This window comes from Anabrus simplex, chromosome 1 (assembly GCF_040414725.1).
Source record: "Anabrus simplex isolate iqAnaSimp1 chromosome 1, ASM4041472v1, whole genome shotgun sequence".
NCBI lineage: Eukaryota > Metazoa > Arthropoda > Insecta > Orthoptera > Tettigoniidae > Anabrus > Anabrus simplex.
Genome location: NC_090265.1, coordinates 222,992,694 through 223,020,325, shown reverse-complemented (window position 1 = coordinate 223,020,325; position 27,632 = coordinate 222,992,694). Strand labels below are relative to the sequence as shown.

Below are 27,632 nucleotides of genomic sequence, written 5' to 3'. Positions count from 1 at the left end.
GCGAAAAAAGTTCATTCGACACTCCATGTCGTACGATGTCGGCATGTAAAAGATCTCTGGTGATACATTTGGCATTTACCCGACAAAATTCATTAAATCTCAGCCATAGACGCCCAAGAGAGATCCGCTGTCTGCCATCTAGTGGACCTAGAGTAAAACGGAACGTCGAAATTGACGAGCATACAGCCAGATGGCGTCATATTGAAGTGTCTGCACACGGTAGCTGAGGGCATACGATTATTATTATTATTATTATTATTATTATTATTATTATTATTATTATTATTATTATTATTATTATTATTACGCTATGACAAGGGAAATTGTTCGCACTAACCAACATGGATTCTGGACATCAGAATCAAAATTTATGTTTTGAGTTTTTCAGTAATTTTGTTTCTTTAAGCTATTCTAGATTTTCCTCATAATAGACTGATGTAGCAGAGAAATTATTACAATAGTATGTTCTACATTTTCGAGAATAATAAGAAGAGAATTGGAAGGAATAAAAGAATAGCTATTTCATTTTAGTATTTTGTTCTGGGTTTCTTATAAGTTGCACGTGATATAACTGAAGATGTATTTAAAGGAATTAAGTTCAATGAACAGCAAAGAAAAATACGAAGGAAAATATAATTTAGTGGTAAATAGCTCTTTTCCGAAGGACAGTATTGTACCAGCCACTTTAAAAAAATATACAAGGACTGATTTTTTTCAAACTTAGATGGGCTATAAAATCACACATTGGCAAACAAACAAAATGATTTTTTCACTAAATAGTAGTTTCATACTTATTTTTCCAAGCAATCACCAAAACGATTTAGACATTTGTCGTATCATGACGCCAGTTTTCCGATTCCCTCTACAGAGACGTCTGATGCCAGTGAGGTAATGTGCGACTGGACAGCCTCCTGAAGTTCTTCGTTTGTCCGCTACAAATGGAGGTTTACAATCAGTGAACTTCCTACTACAATCCCAGACATCTCAAGTTCTTCTCTGTATACAATTGTGACTCAACACTTAGGATACCGGAAACTTTGTTAACGTTGAGTCCCAACAATGTTGACTAACGATCACAAAACTCAGCGAATGGCGTCACGCGTTACCATAGAGAGGGGGAAGAGTTTATAAAGTCTATCATTACTGGCTATGAAACTTGGGTCCTGTATGACACTCCAGAAACCGGCGGATGCATCCTTCTTCTCCAAACAAGCCAAAAAAGTATAAACTGGCACTGATCAACAGGAAAACAATTACTACCGTTTTTTGGGACCATAAAGTTGTCTTGTTGGTGGACTTTGTAGAGCAGGAGGCTGTCCACATGCACATTACCTCACTGGCGGCAGACTTCTTTGCAAAGGGTATCCGAAAAGTATACTAATTGGAACTGAATGACGGTGCAGAATTTCATAGCAATCCATAAGGTCCAGTTCCCTTGAGAGCGAGTGATCAACTCAATGCCAGTTGCCTTTGCTCCTAGGAATTATCCTGATAATAATTTTTGGTATAGACTGAGTGAACTTCAATGCCTGTACCTCAACAGAAGTAGAAATATCACTTCTACATTTTTTGACTGGGAATCGAAACCTTGTCCTTCCTGGCGAACTGTTCACAACTACGTGGCCCTCTAATGAATATCGTGTATCAATGAACTTATCAATTCAGTATTACAGCTCAATTTTCCGTGTGAAATTATCTGAATTTTCTAGGCCTAAGGTAGGTAAGGGTTATTCTGCCCGAAGGTAGTTCCGAACCTCCGCAGAGGTGTTACTGAGCCGGAGTTTACGTGCGGTAGGGTGGCCAGTTCCTTTCCGCTCCTCCATTCCTTTACCCCCCACCAACAACGCGTGGCAACCCATCCAACTCCTGACCACGCTCAATGTTGCTTAACTTCGGAGACCTCACGGGATCCGGTGTCTCAACACGGCTACGGCCGTTGGCTGTCTAGGCCTATGTCAGTAAAATATTGTGAGGTCCGATGCCGTTGATATTGGGGCCCCGTAAAATAATAGTCATAATTAATCGAAATATTCCGAAATGATTTCAGCTTTAGTTTAAGGAGAGGGAAACCTCATTTACGTATCGTAGGCGATGTCCGATTGATATAAGTAAAAGTTGAAGTATAAAATTTGAAATGAAATCGTAGCCTGTTTTATGGCAAATGTGTATGACTGGATCATGAGGGAAAAGACTACCAGTTGATTTGTCTGATAGGTACTGTACGTTACGCAGGTGAATGCTGATAACGTGATCATAACCATGGAACCCCCATTTAAGAATTCGATTTTTCATTTAAAAAATCACTCAGACATTGAGACATTGGTTGTGATTCGAACTGCGGTCTTGGTGAGTAACCCAAAATGATGTGACACATGCAGCACGCCCCCTGTTTTCTATTCAGTTATGCGGAATACCACATATACTTTGGCAGGTCTCTGAGTCGCCCTGTGCAGCCATCTTTAAGAACATCAAGCAGGGAACATCACCTAAGGTGAAGTTACCACGCTAATTTTATGGAGCTCTGGAGTAACAACACTCGTGCTGTGTTACTAGAAAGCATGCATAAGTAAGGTACATTAACCCGGCGCACCAAGGCAGCCAGTGCACTTCTGACATACGGTAGCCGTTCTCACTGTCACGTGGTTGAACTCTGTGGAATCGTTACAGACAGTACGTCACGAAAATAACGATAGCTATACTGATGGTGCTTGAAAGACAGGACCTGTTACAAAAATATGACTCATTTTCCAAAGGAATAAAATACATACACGATGGGTTCTGCTTTATATGCCCCATTGGCCGAGTGCAAAAGGGAATGAAAGGGGGAGGGGGGCTTAGAACAGCGTTTCTCAACCATTTATTGTTTACAGTGTAGGGCTAATACATTTTGTGGCGAGTTTTCGCGGCACTCTAACGTTAAATTGACAACAATCTCGGACACTAGATCTTGCGTGAGCACAACTTACCATCAACAATTAGTTCAATGTTGGGCTGTAGTCGTAAGGCCATTTGGTACGTTTTATGGAATATTTTGAAATTGTAAGATTTACACATGTTATGTGCATTATTCTGTTAATTTAGAACTTTTAAGTGAGTATGGACAATTTTCTGAGTTAAAGGAGAACAGTTGAAGTTGAGACAGAGATCTTTTCTGACATTAATCAACGTGAGAAAGAATCAAACCAAACCCCATTGCACTACAGGCCTTGAAGGGGCCTTGGCGACCGTCGCTCAGCCCGAAAGCCTGCAGATTACGAGGTGTTGTGTGGTCAGCACGACGATTCCTCTCGGCCGTTATTCTTGGCTTTCTAGACCGGGGCCGCTATCTCACCGTTAGATAGCTCCTCAATTCTAATCACGTAGGCTGAGTGGACCTCGAACCAGCCCTCAAGTCCAGGTTAAATCCCTGACCTGGCCGGGAAACGAACCCGGGGCCTCCGAGTAAGAGGCAGGCACGCTACCCCTACACCACGGGGGCGGCTAAAAAGGGAATTAAGCCAACGGCACGTGGTGTTCCTAAGCGGTCACCCATTCAAGTATTGACCACGCCCAATGTTGCTTAACTGCGGTGATCGGACGATAACCGGTTTATTCAACATGGTATATCTGTTCGCGTGAGGGATAACTGACTTCAAATGTACGTACACTGGCTGACACAAAAGGAAATCACGAACCAAGAAAGAATTTTAGGAATTGCATGAAACCTGACATGGTTGATTGTAGCGTTGATGTACCTAAATGGTTGAAATATTAGATCAAAATAATATTTTAACGCGGAACACTGGCCACCTACACTGAGGCCATAGTACCCTGTTGGTCAACTGCTAGCTTGGCTACAGCTGTAATACGGGTCGACATGGAGGCATACAGGTTTCGTACCATATCCTGTGGCATATCTGTCTACATTTGCTGCACCTTGTTCTCTAGATCTCGTAAACTGCTGAAGTTGGCGTCTCAAGTGGTCCTAGACAGATTCGATTGTTGACAAATCTGAGGATCAGGGCAGGCCATGGTAGTGTGATAATGTTCTAGAGGCATTCCCGTGATACTCTTGCTGTGTGCTGCCGAGCATTATCCCGCTGGAAAAGACCGTTTAGTAGCTTTGCCATGAGCTGCAACATATGTGGAAGAAGTATATCTACCGCTGCGCCGTTATCTGTCGTATGTGATGGCCACAGTAAACGCGGGACTGAGGCGTGCGCCACGAGGTCTCCAGACATGATCACGACGTCATCAGGGTAAAAAGATAACCTAGATTCGTCACTAAAGACAGCCCGGTTCCAGTCTGTAGCAGTCCATGTTTCTTGTTCCGACACCACTGCAAACGAAACGGAGGCGGTGGTGAGCGGGTGTCAATGACAGGACATGTAATGAATGGACACCGTGAGACGAAATTCCCTTCAGCCAAGCGCATGGAAATGGTTCCGGTCGATACAGGTGCCTGTAACGGTCGTGCTATCTCTCTCTGAATCTGACGATCGTCTCTCCTGGTGGTCAGTGGAGGCAATCCTGAACCCGGTCACCGAGTGTGCGTGCCCTCATACATCCACTTGTCCCAACGCACCCTAACAGTCTCGTCAGCCTAGCTATCTGCCGATACGATCATTCAGCATTGCGCATTCCACCTCTCACACTCTGTTAACTGGGCAAATTCTCTTCGATTGCCTCGCAGGGAACAACATTTTACACGTCCGAGTAGCCTGTGCGACCCCTTTTTTTCGGCCACGGATGAGAGCAGGTCCATGGCCTCTGGTGGTAGGACGGTTAAATTAATCACTTTACAGCGTTAATCATATGATTATTTTCTTGATATATAACACTGTATGCCGGAGTTGGCAGCAACCTGATAATTCCTTCTTGGTACGTGAATATTCCTTTTGTCAATGAGTTTACTTAAAAGCAGTGTAGAGGGAAGAGCGAAGGACAAGAAACGCGAGAAACTTCTGTCAATTAAACAGGGAATCCGCGAATGTTCTTTAATTCCACCACGAACGGGACAATAAATATATCAATCAATCAATCAATCAATCAATCAATCAATCAATCAATCAATCAATCAATCAATCAATCAATCAATCAATCAATCAATCAATCAATCAATCAATCAATCAATCAATCAATCAATCAATCAATCAATCAATCAATCAATCTGCATTTATGGCAGTCAACCAGATAGGGTCTTTTCTTAAATAATGAATTGCAAAAAAAAAATGGACACCTTCCTATAAACGAATATTTGCCCCAATTTCTCCTCTTGAGTTCCAACTTTATCTTCACATTGTGATATTTCCTAGTTTTGAAGACAACATTCAAACTTATTCGTATACTAATGCCATTCCACGCCATACCTCCACTGACAGCTGGGAACATACCAGTTAGTCGAGTAGCTCGTATTCTATCTCCCAAGTCTTCCCAGCCTACACATTACAACATTTTCGTAACGCTATTCGTTTTTCGGAAATCACCCAGAATTAAAAAAATCTGCTTTTCTTTGAATTTTCTCCAGTTCTCGAATCAAGTAATCCAGGTGAGGGTCTCATACACTGGAATCATACTCTAGTTGGGGTCTTACCAAAGACTTATATGCCCTCTCCTTTACATCCTTACTACAACCCCTAAATACCCTCATAAGTATGTGCAGAAGTCTGGACCCTTTATTTACAATACCGTTTAAATGTTTACCAAATGAAGATCTTTCCTTATATTAACACCTAGGTATTTACCATGATCTCCATAAGGACTATTGTACAGGAAAAGACAAACTTTTCTCATTAATAATTCAAATATTCTATTGTTTTATTAGTCGTAAAGTGACAAATCCTCTGTTAAATAAATGTCTTTAAGATCTTGAGTATGTATCTCTTGTCGCTTTTCAAAATTAATATTGAGCGAAATTATCACAGTTACCCCCAGTATCAAAACGTTTCACTGCACACATAGCGACTCGCGCTGCACTGTAGGACTTGGTAGCACATTCACTGAGGACAACTGGTTAGGCTCTCTACGTTCAGAGTAAATTTAGTTTTAAAAATAAATCTAAGCTCCATATGGACACTTTCAAAGGAGAACAGTTGAAGTCAGTGATACGACAATCATTAAGTAAAGTGAGAAGGAACCGATATCCTGTGTAAGTGTGTGAAAGCATCAACGTGAGAGACTTCTATCAATTTAACAGGAAATTCATGTGTGTATACGTCTTCAGTTTCACTACGAAATGAGCTAGTATAAGAAACAAGTCGACGTTCATTGTTAATAACTCGTATTTTATTGTTAACAGTAAACAAAGAAAAAATGTTCTAAAAAATAAATATGTTTAAGTTCATGTTTGTTTCTTGTTTCTTGTTTCTTTTTCAAAATAAATATTGAGTATTTTTATTACTCTTATGAATAATATTACATAATTTCTCGGCACGCGTAGCGAACCACGCGGCAGAGTATTGTGTCGTAGCACTCGTGTTGAGAAACATCGGTTAGGTTCTCTACGTTGAGAGTAAACGTAAAAATCAAATCCACGTTGTCCTTTTCAGTGTCTGGAATAACAGATTTGTAAGGAACAATGCCTGAAGAATACGGAGTTTGGATGAATACAGCAGTTCTTTTTCATTCAAAATCCCACTCAAAAAATAGGACAGTGATTTCGAGTAACTGTATAAAGTACAAGTTGTGGCTCAACATTCTCTACTGTGATCATTTAACCAAGTCACTTGAACACTTAAGTACAAAAATGTTGAATAGTGTAGGTTTTTAATCGAAAACTATTTAATCGCCACCTTCTTCCTTCTTCTCCTGTCTACTAAAAAGTTTCCATATACTTATTCAGGGATTGTCAGAACGCATTGTTTTGACTATTTTTTGTTGTGATGAAGTTAGTTAGAACCGATGGAAGTATAGCTATGTAGAATGTTGACTTTATCTAGTTGTAGGGAAATTAAGACAGATGAGGAAATCCTTCTACGTACGAACCTAATTTCTTACAAAAAGCAAAAATCTGGAGGTTAAAAGGAATACTGATGTTAGCTTACACTCCAGAGATGGATTTATATTGTTTTCTACTTCATATCGCAAATTCGAAGACTGTTCCTAAAGTAAGACCACGGCCGCATTCTTTCCAGTACAGATTATAATTCAGTTTATTTCATAATTAGTACAAAAATATTTTCCATGGTTCTGAAGATAAAGGGAACTTGTAATCCTTTTCATTCCTTTAGCATGAGATTGGAGTGTATATAACCGAATAGAAGTCTTTCATGTGCTTGTTATTCGTGTAATGTTTTTGTGAGATGTAGGTAATTTTGACCCAACGGAGTTCTTTTATTTTTATCTTCGTTCTCAAGGATGGATTATTTCAACACCTTCATTCATAACCGGACTGAGCCTGGCCGGGCTGAGTGGCTCAGAGGCTGAGGCGCTGGCCTTTTGATCCGAACTTGGTAGGTTCGATAATGGTTCAGTCCAGTGGTATCTGAAGGTGTTCAAATACGTCTGCCTCGTGTTGGTGGATTTACTGGCACGTAAAAGAACTCCTGCGGGACAAACTTCAGGTACCCCGGCGTCTCCGAAAACCGTAGAGAAACGTAGAAACAATAACATTATTAGACTGAGCTGGAATGAATCCTTCAAATGGGATCAGGAAGCCAGCGTTCTTCTAGCTGATTCACTCAGCCCCACTCACATCAGAGATGACCATCATAGGAGACATAGCAGATCTCAGCTGACAAGAATAAGTGATTTTAATGTCATTTTCGATTTTCTTAATTCCCTCCCATTTCATGATTCCTTTTCCCCGTATTCTTCTAGTGACCACTCCTTCATATTTTTCCTTCTCGTTTTGATAGTTGTCTTCCTGATCAATAGAGGCTGATGAATATGCAGTTATACAGCTTATAAAACAATCAACACAACAACTATCACTATCGCTAGTTTGCTCCTTACCATGTTGACGGTGCAATATTTTCATGTGGACTTAGTAATATAATTATGAATTCGGGAATATCTCTGTTATCATTCATTGCCCGTACGGTAAAACTACGCTATGCACAATTTTTCATTAACATTTACATTAACTGAAATACTTGATAATTCTGTTTTGAACCTTCCTCCCAATATTGTCACGCTCTTACATGCTAATGAAATTATGCAGCCCAACGCACAACCTGGCAACACTCTGACCAATGACAGATATCTTTTGTAAAATTATCACCCTAAAATTTCATAAGAAAAAATACAGTCATCGGATGAGATCACTTTGACCATAGCGCTCAAAGGCGACCCAAGTCGATGAGCAGAAATGTTGTCAGTAATGCTGAAAATGAAGAGGATGGCTGCTTGCCTGGCTGGCAATTCTTCAACATAAATTCTGAGTTTCTAGAAATTCTGTTATATCATTTACCGTGTTCTGCAAATAAAAACAAACAAACAAACATACAAACAAACAGGCAAAAATTGAACTGAACCTACATTCGAGTTGACGATACAGTTTCGTTATCTGACCCAATCGTTAAGATATCTGAATTACTTCAAGGAGATCCACTAAGTCCACTTTTGTTCAATACAGCAACATATGATTAAATACAGGCAACGAAAACAGATAAAGTGAACATCTATCTGTATGCAGATGACATGGTTATGGCATCCCGCTCACATAAATACAAGAAGCATTTGACCGACTAGGAGTATGGGCTCGTTCCAACGATCTAAGTTTGAACAAAACGAAAACTGTGATAATGACATTTAAAAAAGAGGGACAAACAAGCAGCATCCGACACAATCTTCATGGAAGGTCAACCACTAACTATTGTGAAGAGATTCAAATACACTTAGCTATAACACTGCAACAACAAGGAATCATATACGCGGCCAATATCAGAGACAGAGTAGCAGCTGCGGGAATCGCAATGAATGATATAAAAAACGTGACAAAGCTTTCTTTGGCAACGGCAATGAAACTTTTCAAAGCTAAAATAATTCCAATCCTCACATATGGAATCTGTAATGTCTGGGAATACCTGACGAAGAGCGATCTTAATGACTTGGAAAAAGTTAAGTCGATGTCCCTAAAGCATGCACTATGTTCGTCGAGGTTTTTGCCTTCGAGGAGCGCCTATGAATTGAGCAGAGAACCCATGCTGCTGGAATACTTACGCTTACAGCTACCATTACCATCCACGCCAGCGTTCGGAAGAATCATTTCGAACATCAAAAGAAAAGAGCAGAAATATGAGAAATTTTTTTACATCACGGACGATATGACAAGGAAGGACTGGAAAGGAACCAACTACACTTTGAGACATCTAGTGACCAGATTCGCAGTTCACGACTACCACTTCAAGATATGTGTCAACTCCCGTTTTCATGATCCAAATGAAGAATGTAAGTGTTTACTGTGTGGAAAACTCTGTGGGAGATATCATGTGTTTGAATGTAAGAAACGCTCGGTGTCACTGTTGAAGTTTTGCACCAGTGAAGACTTAATTCTCTGTGTAATTATTATAATGGGCGTTGGCTGAAATAAAGTTACTCTTATTTTTGTAAATTTCTATTCAGAAAATTTTCAGTTGTCGAATTTCTCGAATATCCTTAACCTTGCTCTCTGCTGATCGACAGATCAACGCAGCATCTCAAGAGTCGATCTTCAATTCTCGCCCATTGTTAACCTCGCTTTCGGCAGTCTATAATCGTGTTTAGGCCTGCTTACATTTAGTTTACATTACAAGTTATGAGAAAACACTGAATTCTCTTTAGTTATTTCACAGCTGATATCATGTAATTGATATTGCGGCTAAAAGTTTGAGCGCCCCTGTTCTGTTCAATGAAATGACTTTCTCCTCTTCTGTGGTCATTGAGTCTGAATGTCATATGACCTTAAAATTATCAATCGAGTGGTGGACGGTTAATTGCTTGTTTTCTTTCTTTCGCGTCGGAACGTCAAATTATATCCTAGAGATCCACCCGTTTGTATATGCACGAGACAAGTGTAGAGTGAATCTGTACGTTTCTGGGGTAAGAAACTGTTAGAAAGCATCATATATTCATTATAAGATGAAGAGACAGCATAGTGATTCTAATGTGTTACTTCCGTAAGTGTATGCGTGTCACAGAAAGTTTAAAATTGGGGGTGTCTTCTTTAGCTGATAGCTAAATGGCTGAAAACAAGCTGTGGATTTTTTCATCATGTCGTCCACCTAGTGCCATTAGTGGCTGGTCACCTAGATGTTGGGCCCCTTTAAACGAGAACTAGCGCGCTGGAAGGGTACGGAAATACAGTTCCGCGAGAAATGAGGCGATCACCAAAGTGTCCTTGCAGAAGTCTAAGCTACTTCCCCGTGGTGCAAGACTGTACCAGCTGCTGGAGAAGTCGTCAATATTTCACTCTATACGCTGTGATAAGTTACTTATGCCCTTCAGTGTGCTGAGGATGTAATTAAGGTCACCGTGTATAACGACACAGATTTAAGAGTCACCATCATCTTTGCTGAGTTGATTTTAATGTGCAAGGCATGCCCCTTATTCACTAATGACAGACAAAGCAGTATTTTGTGACCTGAAATAGCTCATGTCGGGTTATGTACATTTTCCTAGTCAAATGAATGAAGTTATTCTCCGAATGATACACGATATCAGTCATGCTATGGCCTTGTTTGGATCTTACGACGCTGATAATCTAGTGATAAACTCAATGTAACGTGCAGGACGCTCTGTCGTGTTCATCGTGGGCGGTCAGGTTGACATGCTATCCAACATAACGAGTACTACAAACAGACATACTTTCGTCACTTACTTTTACAATTTTAATTGGAAAGTTGAAGAGCGCTCAGTACATTTTATGGAAAGGATGTAAGTGTTTCGAGAGGCTCTGGGATCTGATATTTTTTGTCAGCTACTAATCAGAATATCGTCGTTGCTCCTGCGAAAGCCGCTATGTCAGAAATACTGACCCGCAGCACATATATCACCGCGAGAATTCTTTGAATTTATTCATACAATATTAAAAGGGGGGCGTGATTAGCTCAGTGGCTTAGCTACTGGTTTCCCAACCGGAAGGATAAGGTTCGAATCCCGATCGATCCTAGGTCAAGATTTTCATCCCAAGAATCACGTGGCGTCAGGAAGTGCATGCGGTCTTATACCCCCGGCCAATACAAAACATGAGCCTGCGAGTCTCCAGCGACCACAGATATACCTGGGATAAGCTGAAGAAAGTTTTCCGCGACCGCACAGGTGTGGAGAAAAAGCGGTAGGAAAAGAAGAAGATTAATACAATATTAAACCTTACCGGCCCAAGTTCTTAGCTGAAATACTTCACATAGCGATTTTTTCAGTCGCATGGACGATATATTAATCACTTTAATTTAAGTACTTTTAAATCAAGAGCTGAAATCTCTCAGTATTTTTGAAGCAATAGTGAATTTGTGATATAAAAGGTTGTGAGGACGGCCAAAACCATGGACTGAGCAAGTTTCCACGCACAGTGGAAACCTTTCCAGCATGAACTTCAATTGGTGGGTTCTGCTTATAAATCCGCGATCTGTAGAAAAAATACAAAATCGACTGAGAGAATTTTAAAATTACTATTTTCAATTGATTACAGATGTTTACTTCCAGTCCCTTATCACTCTAACGTCCTTTCGCGATCGTTCATTTCGGATACTTCACGTGATGTGGGATAAGATCTTTATATGGTAAAAGGATGAAGCAATCCTAAGCCAGAAACTGATGGTACCATTCCAGCATTCATTTGAAGTTGAAAATGGGGAAACCACAGAACATCTCATCGATATCCGACAGTGGGATTCGAACCTGCTTCGGAATTCCTGAAAGCCACCACATTTTAACTCTTTGATTTGCTGAGCTACAATGGTTAACAATCATTAAAATGTTATGTTTAGAGCCCTTCCTGGCGTGACGTTTTCCACACGTACGAGGATGAGTTATTTTAATAAAATTTGGCCCTCTAAAAGATGACATGTTGAACACAGTTGTTAAAGAAAATAGTTTAAATTGATGATATACCCATGTTCATGTACAATATACAATAAAATATGCGACTGCAAACTTTGATCATTTATGACTGTGCTAACAGATGTTATAAATGACCATGAGTTTCACTCAACCTACACCAAAACTGAGTACCAGGTTAATTCCTGGGGGAAAATGCGGCCTAGCATAAAGCTAAACACTCTACCCCACCAAGTGCCGAGGTGTCGATAGTGGGAGCCTTTAACTTCCTCCTCTCTCAGGATCTGTTAGGAGGTGAGTTTGCCTTTTATATAAATGTTATATATACACAAGATAGCTCTCTATTACACAGTTAAAAAACTTAGGAGATAATGTTTTCTAACGTCTGGAATGTGAACGTTAATTTGGTAGATGGGGTTCCAATGGTCGTACAGCATACATTGAGACGTTAGCTACTCAGGATATGTCAAAAAGAAGTTATACTCCATCTGTAGGCGTAGCCATACATTAAACTGTCAGGTGACCACTCAAAACAAAGTGAATAGCGGTGCGTTCGTGTGACTTTGTGAGGTACACAGACTACTGCGATCATTTGAGCACGTTGTACGTAAACCGGAACATTCCATGAGACACCTTAAAGAGGTTCAAGTCGCAAGCGCCGTCACTTTGATCCAGGAAGGGTGGACTTTTGGTTGTGTTGCTGTGGATCGCAATATCTCTCCGGCAGTTATTCAACGCTTGTGGAATCGCTACAATGAGACAGGCCAGTTCACAAGGAGGGTTGGACAAGGTCGTGGACGCATGACAACCCCACAGGATGATCGATATCTGACCTTCTGTGCGTTGCGGCGCCGTTCAGCAACTGCCAGAAAACTGCAACAAGGCCTCAGGAGGGTCACTGGAGTCACGGTGTCGGACCAAACAGTAAGGAACAGGTTAAGAGACGTGTCCTTACGACCCAGACGTCCTGTTCGAGTGCACCGTTTAACGCAGAAACATCGCGCAGCTCGCCTTCTGTTTGCCCATACCCACGTCAGCTAGCAACTTCACCAATGGAGACCTGTGTTGTTCACAGACGAGTCCAGATTTCCCCTGACACAGCGTGATGGACGTCAACCTGTATGGAGACGCCGTGGTGAGCAGTACATGCCAAATGTTGTCCAGGAAGGCGACCGATTCGGACAAGGTTCTGTGATGATGTGGGGTGGCATCAGTATCGATGGCCGTACGAATCTTGTCGTCATCCGTGGTAATCTTACCGCTGCGGGGTACATCGAGCAGATACTGCTACAGCATGTGCCGGTTGCTGCATACGGTGTTGGCCCTGAATTTGTACTCATGCATGACAATGCCAGGGCTCATGTAGCGCGCATCACAAAAGCTGTCTTGCGAGAACAGGACATTCAAGAGATGGAATAGCCAGTAGTGAGTCCCGACCTTAATCCCATCGAGCACGTATGGGATAGGCTTGACAGAAGTGTGCGTGGGCGTCCTGTTCCACCACAGACTCTCCAAGACCTCGAAAAGGTTTTAATTAAAGAATGGGACTTGATACCGCAACGTGACCTTCGTCGACTTATACGGAGCATGCCACGTAGGTGCCAAGCTGTGATAAATGCTCATGGAAGACATAAACTACATTGAAGCTTTCCAACTGTGATTAAAATTCACTCTGGAGGACGGTTGTCACTCTGTTTTCGTCTCTATTTGGACATTTCAGTTTGTGTTCTGAAAATGAACGCGAATCCATCGATGTTCTTTTGTATACTTCAACGGTAAAGAATAAGGTTTAGTTGGTAATATACCTGGGTGTGAGGTATTGTTTTGTGGAGCATGGCATACGTTCAAAGACATGTTCCCCTAATTTTTTGAACTGTGTATTTATTATTAAATAGCAAGTATTTAATCATATACTAGAATATTTTTGAATTGTCAGTAACGTTTATGTGTTGCTGTTCAATTATTATTATTATTATTATTATTATTATTATTATTATTATTATTATTATTATTATTATTATTATTATTATTATTATTATACAATACATCCTGATAGAATTGTACTACGTTACCAAACGCAGAAGCGGGTCCATGAATTTACACACGCAAGCTCTTAAAATGTTGTCAACTATGGTGGAGCTTTAGAAAGCAGTACAAACAGCTACGTTTATAATGATGGAGAGTGAGACTGAAAGGCGTGAATAAGACGTCTTCCAACCCGTGTCTAAAGAGCATTCTTGCGATGCGTATGAATAAGGAATGGCCTCGGCCACGACCGCTAAAGAGCCAGCCCCTTCACTTTCTCCGAAAATCTTCAGCGAATCACATCTCCCTGGCTTGAGAGACGGCGTTACCATCTAGGAGGTCCACCATCCCATTCAGGGAGGGAATGAACACTTGTGTAGTTGTATACTATTCATACTAATAGTATTTTATTTTTTATGATCTAGCATACTTATTACTTATTACAGGATCTTTGCGAGTGATAATGAAGAGGAGGTACGAGAAAAGATAAAATAACAGAGTAAGTCAGCTCACAATTGCGTGCCCCTAACCGCACGGCCAACCTACTCGGTCTTCCTCATATTACCTCCATATCTTGTTCAATTCATGGTCATAGAATGGGCATGACCCGCTAGGTGGCCTACCTCACCCTATAGGTGGGGACAAAAATAATGTAAGTAGATAAACAGATAAATGCGAATTTAGGAAGTTCAGTCTACATTTTATAGTGGTGGTCGTAACATAATGTAGAAGTAATCGTTTGACTTAATGTCAGAGTAAAACAAAAATTCTTTGTGACGCTGGGATGAGAGTGGCCACAGTCTTAAGGTGCAGCTCCAGAATTTCCTTGGTGTAAAGCTGGAAAAGCACAGAAATCAATGTTCAGAGCAGCCGACGGTAGAGCTAAGACAATGTGAGTTGTGTTAGCTACTTCTGCATCCTCATCAACTGCTAGTAGTGCTACAAGTGTTTTATTGTAAGGCACATTTTATTAGTAACTTACATTTCCATTAAGCCAATATTAAATGCATGGCAAGAAGGAAGGAAGGAAGGAAGGAAGGAAGGAAGGAAGGAAGGAAGGAAGGAAGGAAGGAAGGAAGGAAGGAAGGAAGGAAGGAAGAACATTTTAATCAGTTCGTGTTGATAACATAACCACAGAACCTCAAGTTTTACTAAGAATCTGAACCACAGGGATGTGAATTAGTTTTCAAACATCAAGCGTGCATTGGAATGATCAATGTACAGACACGCAACTTGAATGGTTTCATTTATGTAGATATCAACAGGGGTACGAAAACTACCGAGAACTATAGATATGATATTGTATAGGCTTTTGGGCTTGTGCCGTGTCAAGAAAATAAGGTGAAATTCTTAACGTTTCGCAGAAAACTGTGCTCTGCGTCCTCAGAAGAATTCTGGACTGTCCACGAGAAAGGCTTCTTAAATAATGACACGTTTGAATTTGGAACGTTATAATAGAAGTAGAAACGGAAATGGTTCGTTCATTCACCACCAGGTGGCCCCCAGGATGTGGCACAACGCTAGCGTACGAAGCGGAAGCTGACCGAACTTCAGATTAAGCGGTTCACATAACGTGTTTGCGCAACATATGACAGGTGTAAGACATAGACATAAGCCTGGAATGAAACATCCGGCTACGAGGAACGTACGAATTTGTAAAAAACACCGAGACGAGATGACAATAGTGAAGTGGCGGAGAAGGCAACTACCTACGTAAATTCTTAATGGCTGGCAACCAGGTATTACTTAATTGATAGCCGATGTCCCTGTTGAAATTGTTAGGATTTCTACGTATTTCCACAGCTTCCCGTATAATCCTGGACCTGTAGTGTTTAGTGTGGGTAAGAGCTCGAGTATCTTGGAACATGACATCATGACCCGACGATAGAGCGTGCTCAGCAATTGCCGATTTGTCAGGCTGGTTGAGACGAATATTACGATCATGTTCCTTGATACGGGTACCAATGGACCGGCATGTTTAGCCGACGTACACTTTGCCGCACATACAGGGAATTTCGTATACCCCAGGATGTAAAAGTGGGAAGTCACTTTCGCCCGTAGTGGCTAATTTCTTTATGGAGTATTTTGAGGAGGAGGCTATTGCTTCGGCGAGCGTCAAGCCTATGATATGGTGGAGGTATGTTGATGATGTATTTGTGATCTGGACAGAAGGTCCTGAGAAACTTCATCTATTTCTAGACCACCTAAAAACATCCGTCAATAAATTTCACTATGGAGAGTGAGTCGGACGGATGCCTTCCTTTCTTGGACGTTCTAGTAAGAAAGAAACCGGACGGCTCCTTAGGACATACCGTCTATCGTAAGCCTACCCACACAAATCGTTATCTTCATGCAGATTCTCACCACCATCCAGCACAAAAACAAGGCATCCTCACGACACTCGCCAAGAGGGCGAGACGAATTTGTGAGCCATCACATATCCAGATGGAGATGGACACGCTCAATGTCGCGTTTAAGGGCAATGGTTACAGCGATTTGCAAATTCATAGAGCCCTGCATCCCAGAGAAACGATCAAGCAAATCTCACAGAAGGAAGAAGTGAAGGCAACTGCCTACTTGCCTTACATTCACAACACCACAGATCAAATTGCCAAGGTCCTCCGCAAGCACAATATAAAAACCGTGTTTGGCACCGCCACTAAAAATTGCTCACAGTCTGAGTAAAACCAAGGACAAATTGTCCCCACTTTTACATCGTGGGGTATAAAATTCCCTGTACGTGCGGCAAAGTATACATCGGCCAAACATGCCGGTCCATTGGTACCCGTACCAAAGAACATGATCGTAATATTCGTCTCAACCAACCTTACAAATCGGCAATAGCTGAGCACGCTCTTTCGTCGGGTCATGATATCATGTTCCAAGATACTCGAGCTCTTACCCACACTAAACACTACAGGTCCAGGATTATACGGGAAGCTGTGGAAATACGTAGAAATTCTAACAATTTCAACAGGGACACCGGCTATCAATTAAGTAATACCTGGTTGCCAGCCATTAAGAATTTACGTAGGTAGTTGCCTTCTCCGCCACTTCACTATTGTCATCTCGTCTCGGTGTTTTTTACAAATTCGTACGTTCCTCGTAGCCGGATGTTTCATTCCAGGCTTATGTCTATGTCTTAAACCTGTCATATGTTGCGCAAACACATTATGTGAGCCGCATAGTCTGATTGTGATGGTTCGGTCAGCTTCCGCTTCGAACGCTAGCGTTGTACCACATCCTGGGGGCCACCTGGTGGTGAATGAATGTACCATTTCCATTTCTACTACTATTATAACGTTCCAAATTCAAACGTGTCATTATTTAAGTAGCCTTTCTCGTGGACAGTCAAGAATTCTTCTGAGGATGCAGAGCACAGTTTTCTGCTAAACGTTAAGAATTTCACCTTATTTTCTTGACATGGCATAAGCCCAAAAGCCTATAAAGTATCACGTCTATACGTACGGGCCGTGAAAGCATTAATGGCAATACCGAGAACTATATTCACATTCGATCTTCATTACCGAGAATGAAATGAATTTGTCCTCTGAGGACATGGACAGTTATTATATGGATATATTTTCATAATTGTGATTTCATAGTGTCTGGATACCGAGATGGAATCGAATTATTCCACTCGTCACCTAGTGAAATTCGCAGACATTTTATGTACGCTTCCTTGTATCCTGTTTTGCGCATTTGGTATCTGAAAGTTCCTTCCTTCGGTCATTTCAGATGTATACACACTTTTCCATCTTCATGTTTTTCTTCCTATAGTAGTAAGTGCTGTTAATATTTTTGGAGAATTAATAATTATGTTGATGATAAATAATCGAATCGAATCGAATAAAATCGAATCGAATCGAATCAAATATAAAACTCATAATTACGTATCGCCGTTGCGCCGAGGAAAACTCCCATGTGATAATATTTCAGCTTAGAACTGACCAGAAAGGTTCTGTCATCTGCATGAATATCAACGGATTTTCGTTATAAGTGATCAGTATTTCCTCCCTCAACATCGTCACAAAACGGTATTTCGAGGCGCAACGATGATACACAATTTGACACTGAAAGCGTTTAAGAAGACTTCAACGAGTAGCCAACAACATATACACAGTGAAGGGATGGATTCTGTGAGTTTTCCAAAGTTTGTCTTGTAATTCCCAGGCTAGTAAAACAGTAATATGGAAATATATCTATAATTAAAGGTACTCTACAACTGTTTCGAGGTTTCATATTTGAAGCGATACGTTTGTAACAATAAGTAATAAACATCATAACAATCATTGTTTTCAAAGTTATTCGCTGAAATGATATGTCGTATGGCTTTTAGTGCCGGGATATCCCAGGACGGGTTCGGCTCGCCAGGTGCAGGTCTCTCTATTTGACGCCCATAGGCGACTGCGCGTCATGACGAGGATGAAATTATGATGAAGACGGCACATACACCCAGCCCCGTGCCATTGGAATTAAGCAATTAAGGTTAAAATCCCCTACCTGGCCGGGAATCGAACCTGGGACCCTCTGAAGCGAAGGCCAGTACGCTGACCGTTCAGCCAACGAGTCGGAGTTATTCGGTCAATGACGTGTACAACGTTTCTTATTACAACAAGGTCACCGATTATGGGTTCTCAGATGGCTTATATAACCAATTATGGAACCAGTGGAACATTAAAACTACCAAAAGTCACTTCTTGTTGTGGAACTCAGTGCTCGTTTTTTCTCTGATTATGCCGTTCCATTCTGTCTAGGTAAAATGTCATTTATCGGACTGATGCCTTCATCACTGTTCGTAATATTGTGGGCCCTTATGAACAATTCGTTACCTCATCGGCCAATAAACCTCTAGAATCTGTCAGTTACCGATGTCTATTTTGACAATTTTTCACATTAAACGTTACAACGTTCATGTGCCAATTTTGCTGTCTTCATGATTATCTTATTCGTTCTCCAATTAAAACACATCACTAAGTTTGAAAGGCCTTTTGTCTGCACTCTGATGTCATGGCTGTTAAAGACCTCTTGAAGAGACAGCCGAAGACTGCACTAGCTCATATGAGGTGATACCGTAAGTCAGCGACAAATATATTTAAAAGTCATATTCATTCAATTTATTCATAACCGGAACTATCTTGTAGGTAAGTCTTGTATATTTAAATAAGCATTACAATAAAAGCTATACAAATATATATCGAACTAAAGAAAACCCTGATCATTGTATTAGAAATACAGATAGTTCAAGTGTCCCTGCTGAACAAGCTCAATAGGACGTGATGGCCGAGTGGTATTATTATTAGGTTCTCACCAAGTTGGTCGTGATTTAAATCCCGGCAAATACATATAGAATATTTAAAATTGAAAATTACATTCATGTGAACGAGCGTAAAACTGGAGATGGCGTGGTTATCAACAAAAGCTACTTTCTTTTTATTTTAAAACAATATTTTTATCATTTGTCCTACTTTTTGATTGGATGGTCTGCATCACGGTCTTCAGCTCAGATGGTCCCAGTTTTGATTCCAGCCCTATTCGGGTATTTTATCCAAGTTAAGTTGATTCCCGTCCGGTTCAAGAATTGGGTATTTCTCTCAACCCACACCCAATACTGAACACACCCCTCGACTTCTAGTTGACGCCTGTAAAATAGGCTGAATTCAGATGTGCAGCAGGTTCGCATCCAGGACCCCACCCATTATGGGATAAAACGGTGAAGGAAGGAGAAGAGGAGGAAGAAGAAGAAAGGAACATAATAAATTCCTACATAGATCTATGTGGAAAATCTCACATTTGGCTTAAGGAAATTGGTTGGAATCACCTAAAAATTGAAATTAAAAGACTTGCGACCAGCGGATTCTTAAGATTTTGGGACAAATACAAAAACTCTGTGGATAGAAAGAGAAAAGTTTATTACCGAGGCCTCGTAGTGCTAATGATTTGTGCGAAAATTGTGCCACAAGGGCATTATGAAGTTAAATAAAATGATCGTGGTAAATGTTTATGGGCGAGGACGAGGACAAGATTTTGGCTAATGGTGGAGCGGGCAGAAATTAGCTGCCCAACCACAAGCAAACAACGGCTCAGAGTGTCTGAGAAGATAAGCCCCTGAAACAACAATTACTACCACCTCTAACAATACCAGGATGGGGCCAGTTGTCCCCTTAGGCTTCGCTGTGGATTTTGATCAAGTTCCTAACATCATAAACTTTATTTCTTATAAATAAGCACTGAAGGAGAATATGAAAATCACACATGACATATTTCAGTATGATTACTTAATGAACGGACAGAAACTGAAACGAGTTGACTCGGTAAATTATTTAGGAATAACAATGCGTTACAATCTATAATTCAGGTATTGAGATTATAGTAAATGTGGCATTTATGCTATTAGGGTTTGTTACCCGAAATTGAGAGGAACTAAATATTATTCACATTCTCTGTGTTCTCCACAATTCTTTCGTGAGGTCGAAGTTAGAATATGTTTCCGTCATTTGGATGGCACATTATGAATTACATAAATAACATTGAAAAATTATTTCAAAAGAAATTCTTAAGATTTGTATACTACAAAAAACACCGTCAGTCAGTGGGTAAACTGAGAATTTCTTATTGTCAATTATTAGAAGAATTCAAGTATCTATCATTAGATACTCCTCGAGAAATATATCAACAATTGATTCTATATAAAGTTATAAACGGCAGTATAAACTGTGGTGATTTGCTTACCAGAATTCATTTTAACGTCAATAAATCAAACTTACGTAGCCGAAAATACTTTTATAATCCCTAATCTAATGTATTAAGTCACAAAAATCCCCGTCAATAAGACTGTGCTTTGCTTTTGATATGCTCGTTAAGAACCACGAGTTATATTTCGCAATGTTCCTATGTCCCTGGCCTGATAAATAATCTCAGCAAATATAAATACAGTTCTTTAGAAAAGCAACATAATTTAAAAAGAAAATAGAATCATGTATGTAATCATTAATTATGCACCTTATCTATCTTTAAAACTCCGTGCCTGCACATATATTCATAATTGTACATATATACTCTATAAATTACATAAATAATAATCAGTAATTGTAAATCTAAGGTAAAACTCATCTGTACTTCAATTTCTTTAAATCTATTCTTTATTTTGTGTTATTTTCCTAAATTGTATTATTATAATGCCAACTATGTAATGCTTGTTGTGATTCGAGTACAACTCTCTTACAGGCATGTCTAATAAATAAATCAATAAAATAATTCCATCTTCTTTCTTTGGAATACTGTTGATCTCAATCATAGTCATTTATAATAGTAAAAACGATTTTAATTTAAGCTAAAGTTAAGCAGGTCGAGCGAAACAAAATATGGCGTTTTTATGTAGTGTGAAACTTCAAGATAGTGTCTCACCTTGGTGATCCAGCGGGTAGATACATCAATGCGTCGAAGTGCTGACTGCTTTTATAATAATGGCGTTTCCACTTACTGGGAGGAAACATGGTAATGCATGCACTTACTCCAGCGTAAAAACTGAGTTCAGCGGATGAAGTGGGCGACAACTTGCTGGTCAAGAGTTCGGCATTGTTCATAACATGAGAGACGGGTAAGGTAAGGTAGATTCATAATGGTAACGTTACATGTAATTGTCGGTCTTTTTTGCTCAGTTGAACAAGTCTTCCCTGTCAAAACTGCGAAGTAGTTCCATTGGAGTAAATTTTAAATTCTGTTTTGTTTAATGATGTATAATCATTCACGTTGTATTCTGTCAGATGTGGTTGCTTTTTATAGTGTGATTGTAGTGTTGGCATCTAAGGGCATCACAGACCTGTTATTGCTCAATCTCGTGCGGCTAGAAGCCGCCTGTCCCTTTAAGAAGATGTGTTGTCGCCGGTAGCACGAACGGATACCGGAGGCGACTATTTAGCAGGCTAGAGTCTCGTTCGTTATCGGAATTAACCAGACAAATAGCTCCACCAACTAAGAACGGCCATGCACCACCACCCACCGAATCAAGAAATAGCTCTCAATCTGTCAATCCTTCCAGTGTCCGAGCCTGGTGAGGTTTACCGTGTTGAGTCAAATTAAGCCGCAGGCTCCACTCCTGGTGGTGCCCTTCCGTCAATTCCTTTAAGTTTCAGCTTTGTAACCATACTTCCCCCGGAACCCAAAAGCTTTGGTTTCCCGGGAGCTGCCCGCCGAGTCATAGGAGGAACTTCGGCGGATCGCTAGCTGGCATCGTTTATGGTTAGAACTAGGGCGGTATCTGATCGCCTTCGAACCTATAACTTTCGTTCTTGATTAATGAAAACATACTTGGCAAATGCTTTCGCTTCGGTCCGTCTTGCGACGATCCAAGAATTTCACCTCTAACGTCGCAATACGAATGCCGCCGCCTGTCCCTATTAATCATTACCTCGGGTTCCGAAAACCAACAAAATAGAACCGAGGTCCTATTCCATTATTCCATGCATACAGTATTCAGGCGCAGCCAGCCTGCTTTAAGCACTCTAATTTGTTCAAAGAAGGGAAAGTGAAAAAAAAGTAAAGTACGAAGTGCATTATATGTTTATAACAAGATTGGATGAAAATGAAGCAGAACTTCAATTACATTCAGGCTTAAAATATCGAAGAATGTTACGTATAGAAACGTCTTCAGAAGTATTATATCAGATGTTAATCGTTTCACAAATAAACAGTTTATTAGCTTTAATTTTACTTTTGACGTAGATTCCAGTCGTACGTCATCGTACATCGTCTTTGATTTGCATTTCATCTCATCCTTCCGCACTTGACATCGTACGTATTCCGAGAACCTGACATGAAAACAACAGCACGCTATTCGAGTATTCATTGGGTGCTGCTCAAAACGGTTAATATTTGACACCTAGTATAGTGTAGGGTGTACGAGTACGTTGCGCATCATCTCATTCATTCACTTGTAGATCGTGGTGCTAGTTCTTGTCTTCTTTAGCAGAGTGACATGTTCACAATCGTAAATGCATCTTCATGTAGTAATTCCAATGTCATTCAAGGAATTTACAGTACTTTCGTTGGAAACTATTTTTTGAAAGAGATTTACTTTTCATCCATTAGCTTTCACTAGGAAGTATAATGGAGGACATTATTTGCAACTTCTTGCTTCTCACAAATTATCTTATCTGCAGTGAAGACTTCACGTAAGGCTCTGGATTAATTTCCCTTATTATGTATTTGCCAGTCGTAGAAAACTTTTCACATTTATAGAAGTAAAACTCGAACTATCTCCCATTAAGGCGTTGAAAATCTACTAATGATCACTTAACTAGACAAAACATATCATAGTGTAACATAGTATGTCCTACATAGGAGGCTTGCAGTGGTGTCTCAACGGCGCACTAGCCGCCAGCGTTTTGGAAAGGTGTAGCAATCCAACTGATGATCTCACTGCTGCACTGGGGCGAAACGCTGGTAATTTCACGATTAAAAAAGCCTAAAGAACTTAATTTCTTTTTTCACTTCGTAGAATATTTAAGAAATCCAACTTTCAATTTGTAGTATATCAGTTTCTTCGAGAAGCCATTTTTCACTTTCTTGAAAATTTTCTTATTTAATCACGCACTGACCCGCTGAAGAGCGCAAGTCATTATCTAAATCTAACTGGACCATTCTTGAGATTGTGTCTTTTAAATAATAGTAAAACTAGTGTGTCGAAAGAAGATATTTCCTTACCTTGAAATTGGTAATGTTAAGAATGTTCATGTTCTCTTTCTAGCTTGGCTCAACCAGAGATTTGCAGTTAATTCACTTCTGAAAGCTGTTTTCGTTTTCCTCTCTCCCCATCAAATTTTTCTTCAAAGTTATTATTACGAAAGAAGTCACTGCGACCAACAACTAATCTTATCCTCTTTTTCTGAATTTAACATATGAAACTCATCTTTTCCCCTACCGATCTCAGTCGTGATAGTTATGGTACAGGCGTCCTAAGCTCCTTTTTGCTTCCCGAAGGTTCCGACTACTTATTGAGTTGGTTTTACACGTTACGGGTCGTGTGGCTGTAAGCTTACAGTCGGTAAATTGTGGATTGGAAGTTCATAGTTCGGCAGCTCCAAAAACATTCTCTGTGGTTTCCTATTTTCACACCAGAAAATTTCTGGAGATAAAATCATTGGTTGAAAAATACCAAGTTCTGGAGTATAAGCCATTGTGATGATGCACTTCTATGTTTTAGATATAATTGAAATTATGACATTCACTACGGGTTGCTCGAAACGTTCCCTGTCATTTTCTTAAGATAATGGAACTATCTTGCGCAAGTTAGATCGGCTCATACGGTGTCCTGTCACTCGCCACCAATGACAATCACGCCCAGCTAAAAATGTGTGACAATCTTTCCCACTCTATTAGTCCAGTCCAGCTGTTCATCATGGACAATCGCTCCCTGAAGGGGCCATTCTCATTAAAGAATAATCCTGAGAGTTTTGCACGCCGCGTCTCTTTACTATTTAATTCCAGCAGTGCTCAGCAATCCAGCTACGTACGAGGAAAGTATCACACTGATTCTGCGAGTTCATCAAATGTGTTCAGGATAGGTAAAGTTAGCGTCTCCCATGACTGTTCGTTAAAACTTCCATATCAAGCGCAACTAGAATGCACTAAATAATTATGACCAGAACACTATGATACTCGGAGCGAAAATGAAATGAGGCTAGCAGGAAAGTGCAATTAAGGGGATAGTCCTGTGGAACTTACCGTCGTTATTCCAGCGGCCATTGTCTCAGGCGAGGCAGCCGGACAGTGAGTCACGCGCAAGTGTAAACACCTAATAGACTGGGAGCAATTGTCACTGGTGGCGAATGACATATATTCACACATACCTCAGCACTAGCTTTCGAATGATCAAGGCCAAGGATGAGCCTGAGAGAGATGAAAATTCGTTCTAGCTCATACCAGAAAGCATAGTGCACTGTAAATACTATTTCTCACGAGAAATGGATCTGGGTCTATTGGAAAAATGTATAAATACACAATAAGGGAGCGAGGATTTTGTGGGTTTATTCCACCGTAACTCGGAAAAGTATGGAGATAATTCATTCAAATTTGGCGCGCGTTTATATACTTTTGTGAATTAAATGCTTTGCTAAAAGTCATAAAGGCCACTCAAACGAGGCTTACGGATGGAACAAAATGTAGTGCAAGTCGACATTAGAAGAAAGTTACTGGTACTCCCGAAGGATTGTAGATAGAGCAAAAACAGCAAGGAAATCATTTTCAGATCTTAACAAACCACAACCAAACGCCATGGCGCAACAGCTCCGAAGGGCCACAGCCTACCAAGTGACCGTTGCACAGCCCGAACGCCTGCAGATTACAAGGTGTTGTGTGATCAGCACGGCGAATCCTCTCGGCCGTTATTTTTCGCTTTCTAGACTGGGGCCGCTATCTCACCGTCAGATAGCTCCCCAATTGTAATCACGTAGACTGAGTGGATCTTCTGGTTATATTTCTTTTATCTAGTTAGGGTCTGAGCCGGCCCCGCGGTGTAGGGGTAGCATGTCAGCCTCTTATCCAGAGGCCCTGGGTTCGATTCCCGGCCAGGTCAGGGATTTTCACCTGTATCTGAGGATCCAACGGATCCAATATTTCGAAAAGTAAAGGTATCGGACAGAGTAAGACAAGGGCCACGAAGAGTGTGAAAATGAAAGTCTCTCTAGGCCTAATGCTCTAATACCGTCGGTATCGGGAAAGAAGAAGAGTTGACCAAGGGAGGCTGGATAGGAAAGATGAAAGTGAGGAGCCTGCCACAAGTAAGTGGAAGCAATGTCAGGACTCAGCTAATGGTCCCTTGTACGCCAAGCTACGCTCCCATCTTAAGGACCCCTGGGCCCCTTCTAGGCGCCTCTTACGACAGGCAGGGGATACTGTGGGTGTTATGCTACCGCCCCCACCCACATGGGGATCTGAACTGAAGGCCAGCACGCTGACCATTGAGTCTAGCAGTCGAACGAAATTAATCTACATTCTAGAGAATAAAGGCCGACGCTGCGTGTAGAGGTAGCGTGCCTGCCTCTCACCCGGAGAGCTCGGTTCGATTCTCTGCCAGATGAGGGAATTTTACCTAGATCTGAGGGCTTGTTCGAGGTCCACTCAGGCTACGTGATTGCAGTTAAGGAGCTATCTGACGATGATATGGCGGTACTGGTCTAGAAAGTCAAGAATAACAGCCGAGATGATTCGTCGTGCTGACCACACGGCATCTCGTAATCTGCAGGCCTTCGCGCTGAGCAGCAGCCGCTTGGTAGGCCATGGCCTTTCTGGCCTCTTGCGCCATGGGGTTTGGTTTGTAGGCGAATAAATGTATTATTTGTAAACAATTGCTGAAAATAAGCGAGTCAAGCCGCGAGCAATAGCTAGTTAAAGAACAAGGCAAGGAATATTTTATTATGAAAGGCGAGGTATAAAGAGTTTTGACACTCATTCTTTGGTTCGCTCATTGTGTCGGAGAGTGTACATTATTTATTTCATCGGCTGCTACTATTCAAGTTCTGACTTTCCTACAATCCCCTCTTCACTGAAGTCTATATGCGTAAGGAACAAAGGAAAGTTCTGACTCATTGGTGTGATGTTTAACACTCTTCTGTTGAAGGTGATTACGCTGTGTTCATACGCTAGACCGTCCAACTCTCAATACCACAGAGATATCAGTTTTAATTAGTATCACAATGAAATGGATATCCGAGTCGTGCCAATTATATCTCAGTGCGCTACATTAAGGAATGGAGCCTGGAGCATCTAGCTGTACTCATGCATCATTCAGTCGGTATTACTCGGACCAGCCAATTCACTTCTCTCTGTCTCGTGTAGGCTGTTTCGAATGTTGAGAACAAAGTTTAGGTCAAGCTTTTAACTCCTCACAGCAGGACATTTAAATAATCATTCATCAAAATAAATCTTTTAATTTTGTCTTTGTAGAAAATCTTTTCGGCACCACAGGATAACAGTGTAATATTCAAGGTATAAGCATTCGAGAAGTTGGCGAGTCGAAGATCACGGGTTTCATCCTGACCTATGTGGATGGATATTTAAAAAGCAAAAAATCCGTAGTTCAACATGTATATTATTTTGATAAGCTGACACATTAGAAATTCTACCTCGTGATATTTCCGTCCAGCTACATAGAAATACACGATGTCACTGCAATGAGCGATGACTGCAGTGACTCTTGTGAACAAGATAGCACTCTTGATAACGACAATGGGCCGTCGAATATGATGCCTACGTCCCCCAAGAGCATTCTGCAGTTATTATTATTATTATTATTATTATTATTATTATTATTATTATTATTATTATTATTATTATTATTATTTGGACAATTTTATATTATCAAGAGAAAATGCATGCTAGAAGAATGTTATATTTTACATTCCAGAGACATTTTCACGCTGGTTTTGAATGAACAAATGTTCACATTGTTATTGGTGAGAACTCCTTGGGGCCATGACCGCTAAAGCGTCAAGTCTATATGGCCTGACACCATGGTTAGCCAGTTCAAGTTCCGTTGGTTGAAAGATAAGGTGGTGATATACAATTTATAATCACTAGATTGCATGTCAAAAGCCAAAATTAAATTCAAACACCTCTCCACAGTGTTCATGTGGAGCGAGGGCGTATGATGA

General features: G+C 40.7%; 1 protein-coding gene and 1 pseudogene across 1 annotated transcript in view; both read right to left on the bottom strand.

The window, feature by feature from the left end:
* Positions 1 to 27,632, bottom strand: part of LOC136864225 (neuropeptide CCHamide-2) — a 495,148-nt gene that overhangs the window by 300,316 nt on the left and 167,200 nt on the right. The gene's annotated exons all lie outside the window — the stretch shown is intronic.
* On the bottom strand, positions 3,496 to 3,614 carry LOC136859152 (5S ribosomal RNA; annotated as a pseudogene).